Here is an 18,347-nt window from a genome sequence, read left to right on the forward strand (position 1 = left end):
CGCACAAAAGTTCATGCATGCTCGGAATCAAGCAGAAGGAGCCGCACTGGCTATTGGACTTCCTTTTTCTCGGCTCATCATACATCTTGTACGTCACCGCGTTCCCACGTTAGAATTGTTGGCCAACATTTGTGTGACCGTGTGTATGCATGACAAGTTTGAGCCAACATCCTTCGAACAAACATCCACGGTTTTGTTGGCAGAAAGTCCGATCGTGTGTACGGGGCATAAGACAAAAGTCATAACTATCAAATCTAACTGGAGTCAAGAGAATTTTAATCAGAGTACCAGTTATACTAATGTCAAGACACTAGTGGAAGTGCACATGCGCCAACGTGCAGGCAGGGGATTCCTGCCAGTAACCTGCACACACATCTACACATCTGCACACACCAGTGCACGTTTGTGCACTGATGCATGCCTGCACGTGCCCAGGAATGATCACTATTAATTGCTATATGATCTTAAGGTACCCGTGATACTTGTTCCCATGTTTCCTGGTTTTTCTTCTGTCTGACTACCCGTTGCTGACACAACTTGTCCCTGGATATCCCCTTGATTCTCTCCTGATCATGACCTCAGCTTGCTGCTTGACCCTGCTCCTGTCTGATCTCCCATGTTTGACGTGGCTTATCTCCAGACTTTATGTCACATACATAGTCAGGGCCTAGTTGACGAGAGGGCTGCCCTTACACCTCTCCTTCTGTTTCCCCCAGAGATGATGACAGGGTATAACAGGGCACAGAGGGCACGGGTGCCTGTAGGAGATTTGGTAGCAGATGCAGAGCCAAGCAAGCAAGCTGGCAGCAGGCAGATGCAGGATCTCAAATGCGTAGTCAGATGGGCAGAGGAGGGGAAAAACAATGTAGCAGGAGTACAGGGTCAGGAACCAGGAAAAGAGTCAAAGCCAGGCCAAGGTCAGTATCAAGCGAGTACAGAAATTACTGGAACGGTAGGAAGGAAGCAAGGTCAGGTCACAAGCCACGAGTCAGCAACAGAGGTTCAGGAACAAGCAGGGTCAACAAGCAGGATCAAGATATGGATGTACATAGGATCAGGTCGCAAGTAGTGGGGGCTGAGGACCATTCAGCAATGATCCTGAGTCCTGTAGGGCTTTAAATAGGCCACTAGTTCATCATGAATGCATGCTCATGCTCATGAGCACAAGCAGTACGCTAATGCTCATGTGCATGCGCACATGCTTGTGTAGATGCACTCAAGGTCCTAATCCTGTGCACAGTTCTTTGGACCATTCTATGTGCATGCACATTACTTTAAGCACAGTCATTCCTTTGAGCATGGGTTTGCGAGCATTTTTCCTGACATCCTACTTCCGACATCAGCTTCTTACCTGTGCATGACCCGGCTCTCCCTGGACCATTCCTCTGCTACCGACTACCTACCTGTGTGTAACCCTAGCCTGGCTCATGACCACCTCTCCTCTTCCAGTAGTCTAACCATGTAAATCCTTGGCTCAGCTTCCAGTCTATGTCTGCCTACCTACAAATACCAGGCCCTGACTTCCCTGCCTACCAGGTCTACCCTCTGGGTCCTATTCTGCACTTCCACACTACTAGTGCATGGGCTGCCTACCACAGTTGATCCTGGGATGTCCTTCTGCTGCATCAGTCACCATTTCAGCCATCTCTACAGACTATTGCCTGTCGTCTATGACCTCTGCATTTGCAAAAGCACATCCCCAGTATCCATGTAGACATGAAAACATGTTATTAGCTGTTGTTGCTACGTCGCATATCTCTTTAGGTTAATTTATCTAGGGGATGGTAGTTTTACTGAAAAATTTACTCTGCTTTCCTAGTGGCCTGTTAGGCCGCCCACAACATTCTCTGGCAAATGGAAAAGCACAGGCTACAAGAAGGAGCAGGCTATATGGTGGTATGTTTCCAATTTAAGCTGTACAGCATCCTGTGATTAGTTGCTCCAGGGATGTACTGCAAAAAAGCAGTACCCATGCAAGAACAGGGTGGTGCCTGCATTCCTGAAAAGCTGCAGGTATAACATGAAAGAAGGTGTTAGTGCCCCATTTAGACCACTTTTCTGGGTGATGCTAGTTTGTGGAGCACTGTACCCTGTATATCCTGGTGTGGTGGGGACCTGGGCAGGGAGCTGGCTTCTCCTGCATTACAGTATGTAGGTTTGTAGCCTAGAGAACAGTAGGCCTTCTGGGCAGTGGTGTATTTAGGTTTTGTGCTGCCCTAGGCCTGACTAAACTCACGCACCCCTAATTTAAATATGACCCACCCCTTCCTGTCAAGACCACACCCCTTTCCTGTTTAGGACCCACCCTGCCATCTGTAAACCACACCCCTTCCTCTTTAGGCTCCACCTTTTCCTCTTAGAGCGCCACCTCTCTGTACATTAGTGCAGCCCCATCAGTGCCCACCAGTGGAGCCTCACCATGGGCCACCAGTGCGGCTTCATCAGGGGCCACCATTGCAGCATATCAGTGCCCATCAGTGCGGCAGATCAGTGCTGCCTTATCAGTGCAGTTTAAGAGTGCCGCCTCATTAGTGGGCATCAGTGCCCATCAGTACAGTCCCATCAGTGCAGCCTATCAGTGCCCATATCAGTGCAGCCCCATCAGTGCGGCCTCATCAGGGGCCACCATTGCAGCATATCAGTGCCCATCAGTGCTGCCTTATCAGTGCAGCTTAAGAGTGCTGCCTCATTAGTGGGCATCAGTGCCTATCAGTGCCAAACAGTGCAGCCTATCATTGCCCATCAGGGCAGCCCTATCAGTGCAGGTTAAGAGTGCCACCTCATCAGGTTTAAATATCACAGCTTATTAGTGTGTGTATATTTTTTTATAGCACAGAGCACTTTGCAGTACATGCATTTTCACTGAGCCCATTTTCACACTAGTGCAATCAGTTGTATGGCTGAACTCGCATTAGATTCGGAGGAAAAAAAAAGCACAGGGACTTTTGTTCCCCGCACTGAAATTGGATCGCATGGGTGTTCTCATCTATGCGATCCGATTCCTGTGCGAGTTCACAGTTTTCACTGCGATCTGTGGGTGTCATTAACATTGTATTGACACCCGCAATGGTTCGCAGAGGGCAGTGTGAACTGCCTGAGGGAGAGATGCGATGTGGGAACTGGTTCCCGCATCGCACAGGTGTGAACCCAGGCTTAATGTGTACTGTTTAATGAGTTTGCATTGCTTTCACCATAAAGCACTTTGCACATGCACAAATCAATACAAACTCATTAAACAGTCCACATTTAGTGAAAATTCATGTACTGCAAAGTTTGCATTGATTTCAGCATGGAACACTGCAGTTCATGAACTTTCACTTAATGTGGACTGTTTAATGAGTTTGTAGCATGGATCGCTGTTTTGCGATATGATCTGTCAATGACAGATCATATTGCAATACAGTGATCCATGCTACAAATTTAACAGACTAACATGACATAAGTAGGGTATTCATTGTACTTGCTGTCCTGGCCACCACCTGGGGGTTCCCCTCGTCTTCCTTTCTCTGTCCCCTATCGTCACTAACAGGCCCCACCCCTGGCCGGGGAAAAGATGCAATGGCCGCGCGGAGGAGGGTAGGCGGAGCCTCCGATGGTGGAAAACCGTGTAGCCAGTCACCGGCCGCATTATGGGGGCGCCAGGCGCCCCCCCTTACGGTCATGTACGCTCCCATACCAACAACAAGTTCCAGCCGTCGTGGAAAATATAAGTGCAGGAGGCAGCTGTGAGAGCTTGGGAGGATGGGTAGGGGGGCTTTTTTTTGTGCCAGGGCGGCTTTGTTTCCGCCCCCGCAAAGTGCCGCCCTAGGCCTGGGCCTTGTCCGCCTAGGCCAAAACACAGTACTGCTTCTGGGCGAGACTCCATGTGAGGACCCATTACTTGGGGACTTATGAAAGAGCATATGGGAAGTTGGCTGGGCTTTAAGAGATTGAGTTGGTGGCACTAAAGTATTCTGCACTGTAAATGGGAAAAGTTAAACTTAAGAAGCTGGTGTGCCAGGTTCTTGACCATCTCGTTATTCAGTAAACCTTTGAAAAGCATCCAGTGTGGGCTTTCTTTATTCAAGCAGGTGGGCTTTGGGCCAGGAAAATATGAGTACTGTGTGAGAGGTGGGCCTCAGGCCTGGAGTATATGGGACATATTATGGCAGAGTTTCACCTAAAGACAGGTATGTGCTTACCCATCTTATGAAGATGCAGGGCGGGGTCCTTAGCCAGCTTGGCAGGAAGCAGCAGTGAATCCTGGCCACTTACAAACAGGCAAAACCAAGCTATAGTTACAGTATAATCTTGCTTTCGTTTTATGCTAAAATGCCATAACTACTGTTTGTAGCACCAACTGGGAATCAGTAAATACACCAGATCTCTGGAAAATTGTGACAGTACTTAGTAGCTGAAGGTAACAGCACAGTTGTGATTTGTATATGTTATTAAACATAACTTTATCTTTCATTTTATTGGTAGCAATTACTTTGAGTAAAAAAATAAGTTCAAGGATCACAAGGGGTGTGCATTTTTACAATACCAAGGAATTGAAAGATTAAGATAGTATTTCTGATAAAAATTTCTTGACTAACAAAATAATAATGTCCAATGTACACATGATGTTGGATCTTTGAAACAAAACATTGTAGTCATCAGAATTTATAGACATTTAAAAGATTGAAAGCTTCTAGAAGATATAAGTGTCATGAACAGGTAACAGCACAAGTGTAGGTGTGCTGATCACTGACTTAGAATAAGCTACTCTACTTTTAAGCAGTAAACCATTACATGTGGGATCACTAATCAGCTGACGTAGTTTTGGACTTTGCTGTTATTTGATCATTCTATACTGCTGATATTATTCTCCAAGAATCAGGATATGAGCAACTGAAAACTCCTCACAACTTCTCAAAACTTGGAGAACCAAAAGTGGATAAACAGCAATTCAAGTAAGGTCCTTATTTTATCATGAATAGATTACATACTAGCAAACTTTGTAATGACACTATACTCTTATGTTTAGTAGAATTTTTAGGAAGGGGAGGCTGTCATTGTTCTTTTCTTTCTAAAAAAATATTATTGACTGGATGTTATCCTAACCCACTAACTCTTATAGTTTCCGAATCGCTGACCTGAAACAAGTATACAGTTTAGTAAAGTCAGATAAGTATTTTGTCTGCATGCTTGCTGATCCAGTAATTTAAAATATTGAAGCAGGAGAGTTAGTATGGCAGCCAGGTAACAAGCAAGGTCAGCAAATTAACTTTGGCAGTTGAAAATACACTTTAAATTTTCCAGTTAGGGTCAAAAGGAATGCTACTTCTTCTGTAATTATATTTGTTTTTTAAATGTTGCTTTAGACTCAACAACAAGTTAAAGTACATCACAGTTTTTACTTTTTGTATTAAGATTGAGATCTGAATGTATTCTTATGTTAGAAGAAAATTGCATAACAAACTAAAAGCTATTTTACATATAGATGAGTTGGATACTTATGCTGCATTGATCTCTGATATGGACATAATCAAAATGATACTGTATATAAGGTGGCAAGAAATGTATAGGTTTCATATACAAATCTGGGACTGTAGCAAATATTCTCACATGCAAATTCAAAAAGTTCCAGCCAATCATATCAATCTAATGAGCAGGGGAAGGAGGGAGGCATCGGGGTACCTTTAACATAAGATTGCTCTCAAGTTATTCATTACAATATACTGTACAATATATCTCATTTTGGGTGCTTAAATAGATAAGAGTAGGTACCAAACTTTACCTTTTGGCATTATAGCTTCCCATTACAGCAAAGGTATACAACAATTCACATTCATGAGCTTGTGGCTTGATTGAGTACAGGGAAACTTTTTTAAGGTTTGTTCTCACTCTCACAAGGAATAGCTTCCACTATATCACTATGACAAAAATATTTCAATAAATATATCATGTGTGAGAGACTGTTCTAAAAGGAATGTAGGCAATTTACAGTTTTGTAGAACCAACATAAGCTATTAAAATGGTTAAATGAGTGACAGAATAAAAGTTTTTGGTTGTATTCCATGGGATTGCTGGACAGCTAAGTCACCTGTTTATTGAATATTGCTTCCTCCTGCCACTTTGATGTTGGATATCTTTTTTAATATTAATCTCCTTAAACAATTTAAAATATTTGCATGAATGTTATATATGAAAACTATTATCTGGGTTTAGTGGCCTTTTAAAGTCAAGAACTTTGCCATTGAAACAACCCTGTTTCTCTCATTAGCACTGTGGTTTAAATATTTATTTCCTGAAATTAATAGAACTTGCTTCGCTTTTCATTAATTAAACTCTAATTCTTACCTGCTCCTGGTTTGCTAAGTTTCACGTTTGGTTTGGTCACCTCTGTTTTAAAAATGTGGCTTGTCTACAAATGAATGTAACAGTATTACTAACTTAAGATATATATTAGTAAAATAAAAGCACAAGATGAACAAAAAGGAAATTTATATATTTATATCAAGCGCCTAATAGGCGCTTAATAAGTAGAGCAACTGATTTCTTTCAGAACAGCTGCAGTTATTCTAATGCCCCATACACGCAATCGGAAATTCCGACAACAAAATCCATGGATTTTTTCCGACGGATGTTGGCTCAAACTTGTCTTGCATACATCTTGTCGGAAATTCCGAACGTCAAGAACGCGGTGACGTACAACACGTACGACGAGCCGAGAAAAATGAAGTTCAATAGCCAGTGCGGCTCTTATGCTTGATTCCGAGCATGCGTGGAACTTTGTGCGTCGGAATTGTGTACACACCATTGGAATTTACGACAACGGATTTTGTTGTCCGAAAATTTGAGATCCAGATCTCAAATTTTGTGTGACGGAAATTCCGATGAAAAATGTCCAATGGAGCCTACACATGGTCGGAATTTCTGACAACAAGCTCTCATTAAACATTTTCAGTCAGAAAATCAGACCGTGTGTACATTAGAATGTTGTCATGCCTATACTTCATTCTCAGCACTCCGAGTCCTGCATGCTTTGTTTCTTCTTCTGGTAAAACACATTCTGCACTGCCTTCATCCCCTTCTGCTAGTCAACAAAAGAAGTGACTGAGGAAGATGGCATGATGTGGTCATTATTATTATTGTACAGGATTTATATAGCGCCAACAGTTTGCGCAACCATGACCAGCGATGTGCAAACTGTTGGCGCTTGTGCTACTGAAAAGGATGCCACTACCTATGCCCCAAAGCCAAGTAACCACTCCCTATGTTATGAAAGTACATTGCCTGCTGCATGAAATGACAGGCTGACTTGGCTAGATATGTTTGCTTTGTTGCATTATCAACTAACAGTGATGTGGAAACCACAGGGTCCTTATGACACCCTGAAGTGGAGAACTGATTACTGCTACAAATTTCGTGACCTACTTTTTGTATGTCCCTGAATTACATCAGTATTTGCTTACTGCACCACATGCATGCATACTGTGTACATCCAGGGTTAACATCGACAGAAGCCAAATATTCTACTAGCATATAAACTGTTACAGGAAGAGAGTGCATCGAAAGTAAACCCATGTAAAACATAAAAAGAGATTTTGCAATTGCTTTGTGTCTAAATAAAGTGCAATTGGCTCAAATAGGCAACTTACAATGCCATACAAAGGACTACTTTCATGAAGTCATGTTGTAAAATCTCTTTGCACAACTTGCCTAATGTGTGCCATTCTGTTAAAGCAATCTCATATAGCCTTTAAAATCAGAAATAAAATATCTTTTTTTTTCCTTTTACCTTTTTACATTATCCATTATTCATATTGGCCATATGTCATCTTTTCTAGTTTGCTCATCAGCATTAGTGGGAGGTGGGAGGGTCCATTGCCAGGAATCTTATGCAGTGGCAGCCCGTAATGCAGGGCAAAGGGGCACAACCCCCCTATCTATGTGTCCAGCCCCCCTAATCTACATGCGGGGCACTGGACGCATAGATTCCAATGGGTTTTTTTTTTTTTTTTTGAAGCACATGATTAGAGCCAGAGGCTATAATAGGCTTTAAAAAATGGTGGGCTTGGGGCACAGAGCACTGTGCCCCAAGCCCACCCAGTTGTGTGACAATAGCAAATGAATATTCGCTATTGTCACACTGATTCGCCTTCCGGCAATCAGGAGGCGGGTCCTGAGACTGTTTCCTGATTGGCCAAAAGGAGAAGTGATCCTATTGGCTTAGGAGAAGGAGGGAGGAGACGCATGGCCACCGTAATGCTAAGGACCGACCGACCCATCAGCCACGATTCAGAGGGGAATCCTGCTTCAGCAGCAGCTGTTGTCTCCATGGCTGGCCAGGAGCTGGAGAAAAGCAACGCATTCCTTCTCCCCGCTGACCTCATCAAGCTGGCATCCCTGGGCATAATCGCCTGTGTCAGCCTGCTTGGCAATTTCCTGTTCGCCTTCACCACCCTACGAGACCGGAGCCTGCACAGAGCCCCCTATTATCTCCGGCTGGTCCATCCGGGAGAAAGCAGCATGGGGGGGTTTATGGTTCATGGTGGTGGGCTGGAGCGACTGTGGTCAGGTCCGCCTGACCCCCCCAACCGATGGAGCACCAGCCGCCACTGATCTTATGTGTAATAGGATGATTATACAGCCATCTGTTTCTTGTTTTAAAAAATGATGCAGACAACAAATGAGAATGGAGAAATGGAAAGCACAGGCCAGGAATGGGAGGAGCCAGTCTAGTGTTCTAGTCTCTGTCCCTTATGCAAATATAGGAGCATAATGACAAACCAAGAGTCTTTTCACATGCTAGTGACACCTGTCCTGGCTCAGACTAAAGAAACATCTTGAGAGTTACTGTGTTGAATGCGGATTTCCTCCACCAGCTCTTTTACACACATTACACAACACACTTATTCTTTTCAGTCCAAAGGCATAAAGGGAAGCTGCTGTATACTTGGTGAGGCCTTGCATACCATGGGCCAGGCCAGGTCCTTAGAAGGGTTCTGTTCTGCTACAAGCCCTAATATAGGGACCCTGCTGCTCAGAGGGGCAAACCATACAGCCACCAATCCACCCTTCCTACAGAACCTCTGTCTTTTGGCCACCACTGCCTGCTTGCTCTTCCAAGCTGGCTGCTCCTCCTTTATTTTACTTCCTATTCTTCATCACCTAGAAGGTTAACATGAATGTTTACACTTTGTTCCCCATTCACTATAGGAGCATATTCTTACTCTCTTTGCAAGTAAAACAGACCAGACGATTCACTTAACAGTAACTTCTTTTACTGAAGACTTAGTTCACTTAGTTCAACATTATCAGTAAAATTCCAAGAATGGTGCAAGTTCAGGCAAACATAACATTTTCCAATTTCGATTGTTAAGTGCAGTGATTGGACTGTGCTCTGCTGTACATTAGAGTTGATCAAGTTAAGTCTGCTCCCAAAGATTTGATAATAAAGTATCAGTCCATAGTCCCATACCAGGGTTCCACTTTGAGGTAGTCCGAAACTTGGTATCATGATCATATCTTCTATGTATAGTCTCATTCCTAATATAGTTAATTCCAACCGAATTAACCTGCCTAACAGCATGTGTTTAAAAACAGGGGTTTAGTTGCACGCATTTGCAAATACATGCATAAGCTGCAGGCCACGGCAAGGCACCCTGTATCCTGCAGACCCTAACTCTAACTTTGAAGAGTCTCCACAGTGGGAGCACATGTATTTTAATGGATAGGTGAAGGGCAGATTCAAACGCATACTGTTAGGCAGGTTAATTTGGTTGGTCGCAGGCTGGTTGGTAAATTGAGCTTGGAAATTCTTTGGTTTTATTTTACATGCGTTTGCCCTTCCAGTGCTCCTTGCTGTGAAGACCAGTTATAGGTAGGGGCAGTGACCCTTTTTTTGTATTGTTGACATATTGGTCAGGCAACGCACTGACACCTTTGCTGCCACTGTGCAATGTGCTGGGTGTTCAGTGTGCTCCTGCACCTTTAAGGAGGGTTGGGCTCCCTCCAGTCATCTGCCCTTCACCTATCCATTAAAATACATGTGCTCCCACTGTGGAGACTCTTCAAAGTTAGAGTTAGGGTCTGCAGGATACAGGGTGCCTTGCCGTGGCCTGCAGCTTATGCACGTATTTGCAAATGTGTGCAACTAAACCCCTGTTTTTAAATGCATACTGTTAGGCAGGTTAATTTGGTTGGTAAGTTGAGCTTGGAAATTCTTTGGTTTTATTTTACATGTGTTTGCCCTTCCAGTGCTCCTTGCTGTGAAGACCAGTTATAGGTGGGGGCAGTGACCCTTTTTTTGTATAGTTCGCATTGCATTCTTTGCAAACATTCTTCAAGTGTGCTGCAAGTTCTGGTTAAGTTATGTTGTGTAATAGTCATCCCACCACAGGGGTCACTGTGACTGAATTTTCATGCTGTAGACTTGCAGAGCTCTTGCTGTAGACTCACCACGCAGCTTTGCTCCTGCTAGAGACTTGCCACAAACATTTGATCCAAATTGGAAAAGTGTCAACTAGAACTTCTGTTTCAAGTGCTCTGCAAGTGTACAACTTTCCAGTGAAAATGTGCAGCAAGTTAACAGACTTACGATTCACGACTGCCACAAATCCTTGCTATCTGGGATCAGGGCCAGACTGGCCTACCGGGATACCGGGAAATTTCCCGGTAGGCCGCCCGCCCTGGGGCCGATTTGACCTGTGGCCACAGGCTGCAGCTCTCCTGCCTCCTCCTCTTCTTTGTCACACTAAGCGGGAGCGCTGTGTGTCATGGAGCTGGGTCTGTGTGTTGTCGGCAGCGCTGTTACAAGGTCCCGCCCCCCTAAACCGGCTAGTGTGATAGTAGATTGAATCTGTGTTCCGTCTATCACACGAGCCGGTCTAGGGGGGATGGGACCCAGATCTCAATCCAATAGAAAATCTGTGGTCAGACTTAAAGATTGCTGTTCACAAGTGCAAACCATGCAACTTAAAGGAGCTGGAGCAGTGGTAAGATGTGGTAAGCGCATAGAGACTTATCCAAAGTGACTTGGAGCTGTGATAGCCTCAAAAGGTGGCTCTACAAAGTATTGACTTTAGGGGGGTGAATATTTATGCACATTGACTTTTTCTGTTATTTTGTGCTATTTGTTGTTTGCTTCACAATAAAAAATAGAAAAAAAAATCTTCAAAGTTGTGGGCATGTTCTGTAAATTAAATGATGCAAATCCTCAAACAATCTTGTTAATTCCAGGTTGTGAGGCAACAAAACACGAAAAATGCCAAGGGGGTGAATACTTTTGCAAGGCACTGTAATACACTCTTCAAATGTGCTTTAAAATGCATAGTTTTCCCTTTTATGAACAAGAAAATAATGACGTTATGATTTTGGGCTGGTATAATAATGCTATGGGGCTGGCATGACATTTTTTCCAGGGCTGGTTTATATTCCCAGTCTGGCCCTGTCTGGAATAATACTTGCTTATGTTCCTTATGATGCTACCAAGCATACCAAGTCAAGCTTCTTGAAATATATGTCATAAATATCTGTTTCCCACACTTTGTTTTGATTGCCCATGTTATTGTTTTTATTGCATGTGTATTGTATACAATTGCCCATTCAAGGCCCATTTGGGCCTGTGTATAGCCTTTTTTTGCCCATGTATTTGAAGTCAAAGCTGTTTAGAAGACCATGCAGATATATTTCAGTCCCCTGTAGGCCTGTTGCTAGCAAAACCCAATGTCATTATCTTTGTGTTTCACCATGGTGGACCACTCTCAAACCTTTAATGTTTTAAAATTGTATTTAGTGTAGCAAGGGCCCCAACCCCTAGAGGCCTAATGGTGACCTCCAGAGTCAGGGAGAGCTGACATCCTTCTTTGTAAAATGGGTTACCAGGCATTGTGGGTGTGATGCAAGAAGAAATGATGGGCGTCAGTCACTTTTGGATGCGAACAAGAGATTTATTGTCTCTTAACAGAACTGGGGGAGTGGGGGTTAGGGCCAGGACACCCTTGAGTAGATGCAATGGTAATTGACAGACTCCAAGGCTTCTATAGGTAGGCAGCTATACAGTGGAAGGCCTCCAGCCGGATGACACTTCTGTATAGGTAGGACCGCTGTCTCCTATGGCAACTAATCTTGTAACAGTCACTAACGATAGTTGTACATAACTCTTGGTAACAAAGAACAGTCCTTTACTTATCTCACAGTATCCCACTGTAGATTTTCACTCACTGAGCTCCCAGTCTCTCACTAGGCTTCCAGATCCCAGTCGTCACTGGATCCCCCTGAGCTCTTCTACAGCTATCCCGCTGTATACTCCTCAAGTGTCACCCCTGCTATCCTGCTGGGTCCCTGGGTTGGCACTGGCTGATGCTTTTCCACTTCTTCACCATCCCTGGCTGGTGAGAAGACTGCTCAGGTACCTGCTTCAGCTTACTCACAGTAGTCTCCGGTAACAAGGTGGATGGTCCCTTAATGGCGACAGCTTCCCCTCTACCTCCGACCACAACTGGTTCCCCAACCTTCACAACTCGATTGGACTCCAATCCTGCAGTCCCAACCCTACGCTGCTTCTCCTGCTCCTGGATAGGCCTCAGGTAGCCTAGCAGCCAGGTGTACCCGGGATCGGCCTCAGGCTTACAGCCTAGCAGCCCGGGGCAACATAACACACGTCCACCCAGACAGCCATCCAGGTGACACAGAACCACGATCACCTGACTCCACCCAAATAAATAGGCTCTCCCAGCAGGCCAAGGGGCTTAAAGAAACCCTTGCCCATTGGCTAAGACACCTCATCCATCCATGTCCTTGCTATGCCCTTGTCTTTATAATGTCACCAGCCACGTAGTGACAGAAGAGAAAAGTGCAGCAATTCCAGAATTAGGGTGAAATCAGTAGATCTCCTAACAATTAGCCAGGACAATTACTACCTGGCAAATTTAATTAGTTAGCAACCCTTCCTAAACACCAGGATGCTGCTTCAGCATGCCATTATTATTCCCAAGTTTGTCAGTGGTGTACTATATGCTCTACTTTTTGAATCTTGGATTGTCTTATATTCAACATGCAGAAAATGTCTATTCTTTTTGGTTGCAGCAGCAGCACCCTATTAAAGAAAGTCTTTACTGTTATTCATTTTACTTTTCCAATTGTTAGTATTAAAGTAATTTAAGGATTACTGCTGAAAACAATTATGATATACACCATAAAGAAGTGAGGGTGGGGGACTGTTAAAAATTAACCTGTCCCAGTTGTCAACTATACTAAACACGCCACTGATGCAGTTAAAATAATACTGTACCTCTATTAGGCAAGGTTGTTGTCTATATTTTCTATTTTCTCCCAAAATGCTCTGTAAACTGACAAATCGCATCACGTTTGTTCAGGTGCCATTTATTTTCAATGGCATCTAAACGCGGGTATGATTCTGCTGCGATTGTCGTACTGCAATCGTGGCAAAACACATCTCACAAAGCTTGTCCCTCAAAAAGGGGCAAGAGCTTCTGAACAAGTGTGGTGCGATTTGTCAGTTTTGCAGAACATTTTGGGATCGCAGGCAGAATCACAGCGATTCTGCCCGCAATCCCAAATGCCTAATTGTGAACAGGGCCTCACTTCTTCATACTACTGCACTTGTGTTTGTTGAATAGTCTCACTGGATGTTTAAAGAAACCTCTTTACAAGTATAGGAGACCGTTCCCCATCCGTAAAGAAGGGAATATGCCTACATGATGGCAGGCATAAAAGGCTCTGAGGAGCTTCTTAGGCCTTTTGCTGATAGCAGAATTCTTGGTGTGATGCTTGAGCTGTCAACTGTATCATCTTGGGTCTTGATGGACAAACATCTAACTTAGGTCAAGACTCTGTTGCAGGAATGTAGAATCAAAGTTTTTGAAGCTCTCGTTAAGATTTTTTTACGTGAAGGGACATTACTGTTCTGCAGCTGTTAGGTATAGTTTCACTGATGGTAGAATGAACCTGAGATTGTAGCTGGTCTTCTGTGAGCATCTCTGCAGCATCTATTAAAATTGATGGAGATTTAAATTATCTAGATACACAGTCCATGAACTGATGAACATGATTGGTGTTGTACAGGATCTCAGTATTAGTAGATTCCTAGTCACCTATTGAAGGTTCAGTCTTGCTGCTGTAAGTAGTAGTCTGAGATCTCACTAACTCTGCTGTGCACACACTGTTCAAAGGATAAGAGATACTGATTATTATTATTATTTTGCCCTTAGTTTCATCCCTTTGTGGCTCTACCCATAAGGATTCCACCTCCTCCTAGCTCCCTTAGTGATGTCATCTCTCACATTCACTTGTACATTATTCTTGATTTACAGGCATACCCCTCCCTCTTTTTTACCCTCTATATTCCTGTGATAAAGGGAATACCCTTGAATGGTTGCCAGCCAGCCAATCATGAGAGCTGTTGAACCAAGTCTCTAAAATTCCCACTAAATCTAAATTCTCCTTGGATGTGAGATTGGGGCCCTTGTCTGGTTCATGGATATGGACGGTCTCAGTTTAAGTCTTCTAACACAATATGGCAAATGAAGACCTAGCCATCCAGTGGCGTCTCCAGCTTTCAAATTTAGGGGGGGCACATGGGGGGACAGGGACAAAAGTAGGGGGGAAACTATAAAATGCATATATATATATATATCCTGGGGCCCTTTACTACGACCCCACAACGGGCCCTTTCACATGTTCTGCAGTGAGCTCCCTTCCTACTGTATTGGGGTCCCACAGGGTGGCAGAAAACAAGAGATATATGTCACCAGCATATCAAGAAAATATAAGGATCCAAAGCAGTGGGAGAACTATCAGGGTTGCAAAGGTTGTCTTGCCTCCGGGCCCTGGTGTTCTGCAGGGGAGGGGGGAGGAATCACCCGCAGGAGCTGACTGGGGACTCTCTCCCTCTTAGACATTGATTTTTTGTAAAAAAAAAAAAAAAAAATTTTTTTTTGGGGGGGGCACATGGTGGGGCACATGGTGGGGCACAGCATAATGTTGGGGGGGTCAGGGCCCCCTCTGGCCCCCCCCCCTAGGGTCGCCATTGTAGCCATCTGATCAGTAAATCACATTCTTGCAAATGTGAGATGTTAAGGTCCTGGACTACTGGCTTAAATGTGAATCCCCAGTTCTGTAGTACATCTGGATGATCGTCAAACTTCATAAGGCGTGAATTAATTGGTTCTCTGTGACTCATGTACTTAACAAGGTCTGGTGTATCAGTGGTTTCAGGCCTTGTCATGACAGGTAGTCCTTCACCATTGTTGGAGATGGCGGTATCTAATACCTGGTGTTTTGGTGTTGCAGGAGATTGGAGTAGCAGATAGTTTCAGTCTAGGTGAAGACTAAGGATCTGAAAATCTCATTGTGACCAGTCTTAGGAGGTGTTAAGGTGATTTAGTGAGCTGGATTCAAGATGAACGCTGATGGCATGAGTTACCATATATGACGTTAGTAACTTGGGAGGTAGTGAAGTGCCCAATGTGCTATCGCAGGTTTTCTCAGCTAGGGTTCCTCCAGAGGTTGCTCGGGGTCCCTTGAGCAATGTGAAATTTCTGCCTTTCAGTTAAGTTCCCACTGACACCATTGATCATTTTAGCTATCTGTAAGGGGGTCATTCTTCTGAATCATCACAAGTGTAAGGAGCGTAACTCCCACTGCCCATCACACTAATGTACCAGGAGTTGAGGGTATAGTAATTTTTAGCATGGCAAAAAAAAAAAAAATACATACATGAAAAATATGAATCTATATATATGACAGTGATCATACAGCACATCATAAATGATAAAGTGTTGCGTGCCTAATAATGCGTCACTCACTTACTGAGAAATTATGTATCAGCGTGTGAGCTGGAATAAACATATTTTAAAAATCAGTAGTTCCAAAACACATTTCCTGCTTCTAAACACAATAAAAAAATAAATAAATAATAAAGTGACAGATACTTATATCAAATTGATAAGTCCCAACAAATGTATATAATCTATATGTGTATACGACTATACACTATTAAATAACAGTCTGTGAGCGGTGATCCATGCACAAATTCAAAACAAAGGTGACTCTCCAGTGCTCCCCGCTTTCCTCCGCATCACCCACTTGTGTGCCTGCACTCACCAGAGCGCCTCACCCCTGCAGGGGTAACAGGCATAATAGCTGTATTCCAATGGCGGTGTCCCCTTTTGACAGGTTATCCCTCAGTTTGCTACAGCTGCATTCCACTTCTGGAAAGTATTTCTAGGAATCCCCAACAACGGGCGTCCACTAGGGATGAGCCGAACACCCCCTGGTTCGGTTCGCACCAGAACCTGCGAACGAACCAAAAGTTCGTGCAAATTTTAGAACCCCATTAAAGTCGATGGGACTCGAACGTTCCAAATCAAAAGTGCTAATTTTAAAGGCTAATATGCAAGTTTAAAAATTGCACAACAATTAAATGTGTCTGTGATTCTGCGCAAAACCTCTCCACTAATAAAAAGTGAACAATAGGTGATATCAATATGTGAATCAATAAAAGATAATACTCTATGTAAAATATAGCATACAAACATCTACAGTGACTTCAGTGGTGGTACATAAGGTGAAGTGACTGATGCATAAATATAAAGTGACTGAACAAAGTTCAAGTGCGTTGATAGAAGATCTGGTGACTTTCGTGGTGTTGGATCCCCACTCGGGGCTCCCAGAACTCTCACCTTGATGACACAATAAAAGTGCCTGTTAGAATCCGTCGGATGTTGTACTCTTTCCGCCCGGATCAATGCTGACGCTCCGGTATGCCTATGGGTAGGCAATCGGCGGTGTTCCCTCCAATGAATGGGCTCCTCTGCTGCCACTTCGAGCAATGTCTCCTCTCTACTTCCTCCCCAGGAGAGAGAGACATTGCTCGAAGTGGCAGCAGAGGAGCCCCAGGAGCCCCAGGAGGAAGTAGAGAGGAGACATTGCTCGAAGTGGCAGCAGAGGAGCCCATTCATTGGAGGGAACACCGCCGATTGCCTACCCATAGGCATACCGGAGCATCAGCATTGATCCGGGCGGAAAGAGTACAACATCCGACGGATTCTAACAGGCACTTTTATTGTGTCATCAAGGTGAGAGTTCTGGGAGCCCCGAGTGGGGATCCAACACCACGAAAGTCACCAGATCTTCTATCAATGCACTTGCACTTTGTTCAGTCACTTTATATTTATGCATCAGTCACTTCACCTTATGTACCACCACTGAAGTCACTGTAGATGTTTGTATGCTATATTTTACATAGAGTATTATCTTTTATTGATTCACATATTGATATCACCTATTGTTCACTTTTTATTAGTGGAGAGGTTTTGCGCAGAATCACAGATACATTTAATTGTTGTGCAATTTTTAGATTTTAGGTAGTGGAGTGGTGTTCACTATTTGATTTTGCAGCATTACACAGAATATTCCTTAATCACTTTAGTAGCGCAGAAGTCCATCGCAAGATACCCCACACTAATATGCAAGTTATTGTCCTAAAAAGAGTTTGGGGACCTGGGTCCTGCACCAGGGGACATGTATCAATGCAAAAAAAAGTTTTAAAAACAGTCATTTTTTTTTGGGAGCAGTGATTTTAATGATGCTTAAAGTGAAAAAATAAAAGTGAAATAGTCCTTTAAATATCGTATCTGGGGGGTGTCTATAGTATGCCTGTACAGTGGCGCATGTTTCCCGTGCTTAGAACAGTTCCTGCACAAAATGACATTTTTAAAGGAATAAAAGTAATTTAAAGGGGTTGTAAAGGTAATTTTTTTTTTTTTTTTAAATAACAAACATATCATACTTACCTTCACTGTGCAGCTCGTTCTGCACAGAGTGGCCCCGGACCTGGTCTTCTGGGGTCCCTCGGCGGCTGTTTCAGCTCCTCCCCGCAAGCATTTACCACCTTAATGCGAGCTCCCTCGTATGGTGGTGAGTGCTTGCGGGCGCGCTCCCGTGATACAGCCGGCGGCTATAGCCGGTCGCTGTATCACTCGGCCCCGCCCCCCGGCGCGCCGCGTCATCGGATGTGATTGACAGCAGCGCGAGCCAATGGCTGCGCTGCTTTCAATCCATCCACTGCAGCCAATCAGCGACCAGGCTGAGCTGCAATGAGGACGAGCAGCGAAGATTCGAGGCGTCAGGTAAGTAAAACGGGGGGGCTGGGGGCGGCGGTACTGTCAAAAGTTTTTTCACCTTAATGCATAGAATGCATTAAGGTGAAAAAATTTTTATCTTTACAACCCCTTTAAAACTGCTTGCAGCTTTAATGTAATGTCGGGTCCCGGCAATATGAATGAAAATCAGTGAGACAAACGGTATGGGTACCCCCCACCCCCAGTCCATTACCAGCCCCTTTGGGTCTTGTA

General features: G+C 44.0%; 1 protein-coding gene across 1 annotated transcript in view; it reads left to right on the top strand.

Annotated features, from left to right (window-relative positions):
* The first annotated feature begins 4,678 nt into the window (after nucleotides 1-4,678).
* SLC28A1 (solute carrier family 28 member 1) overlaps nucleotides 4,679-18,347 on the top strand; it is an 82,091-nt gene continuing 68,422 nt past the window's right edge. The window contains exon 1 of the mRNA XM_073619179.1: nucleotides 4,679-4,934. The gene's annotated coding sequence lies outside the window, so the exon portion shown is untranslated. The remainder of the gene's footprint in view (nucleotides 4,935-18,347) is intronic.

The sequence above is a fragment of the Aquarana catesbeiana genome, linkage group LG03 (genome assembly GCF_042186555.1).
Source record: "Aquarana catesbeiana isolate 2022-GZ linkage group LG03, ASM4218655v1, whole genome shotgun sequence".
In the NCBI taxonomy this organism is placed as follows: Eukaryota; Metazoa; Chordata; class Amphibia; order Anura; family Ranidae; genus Aquarana; species Aquarana catesbeiana.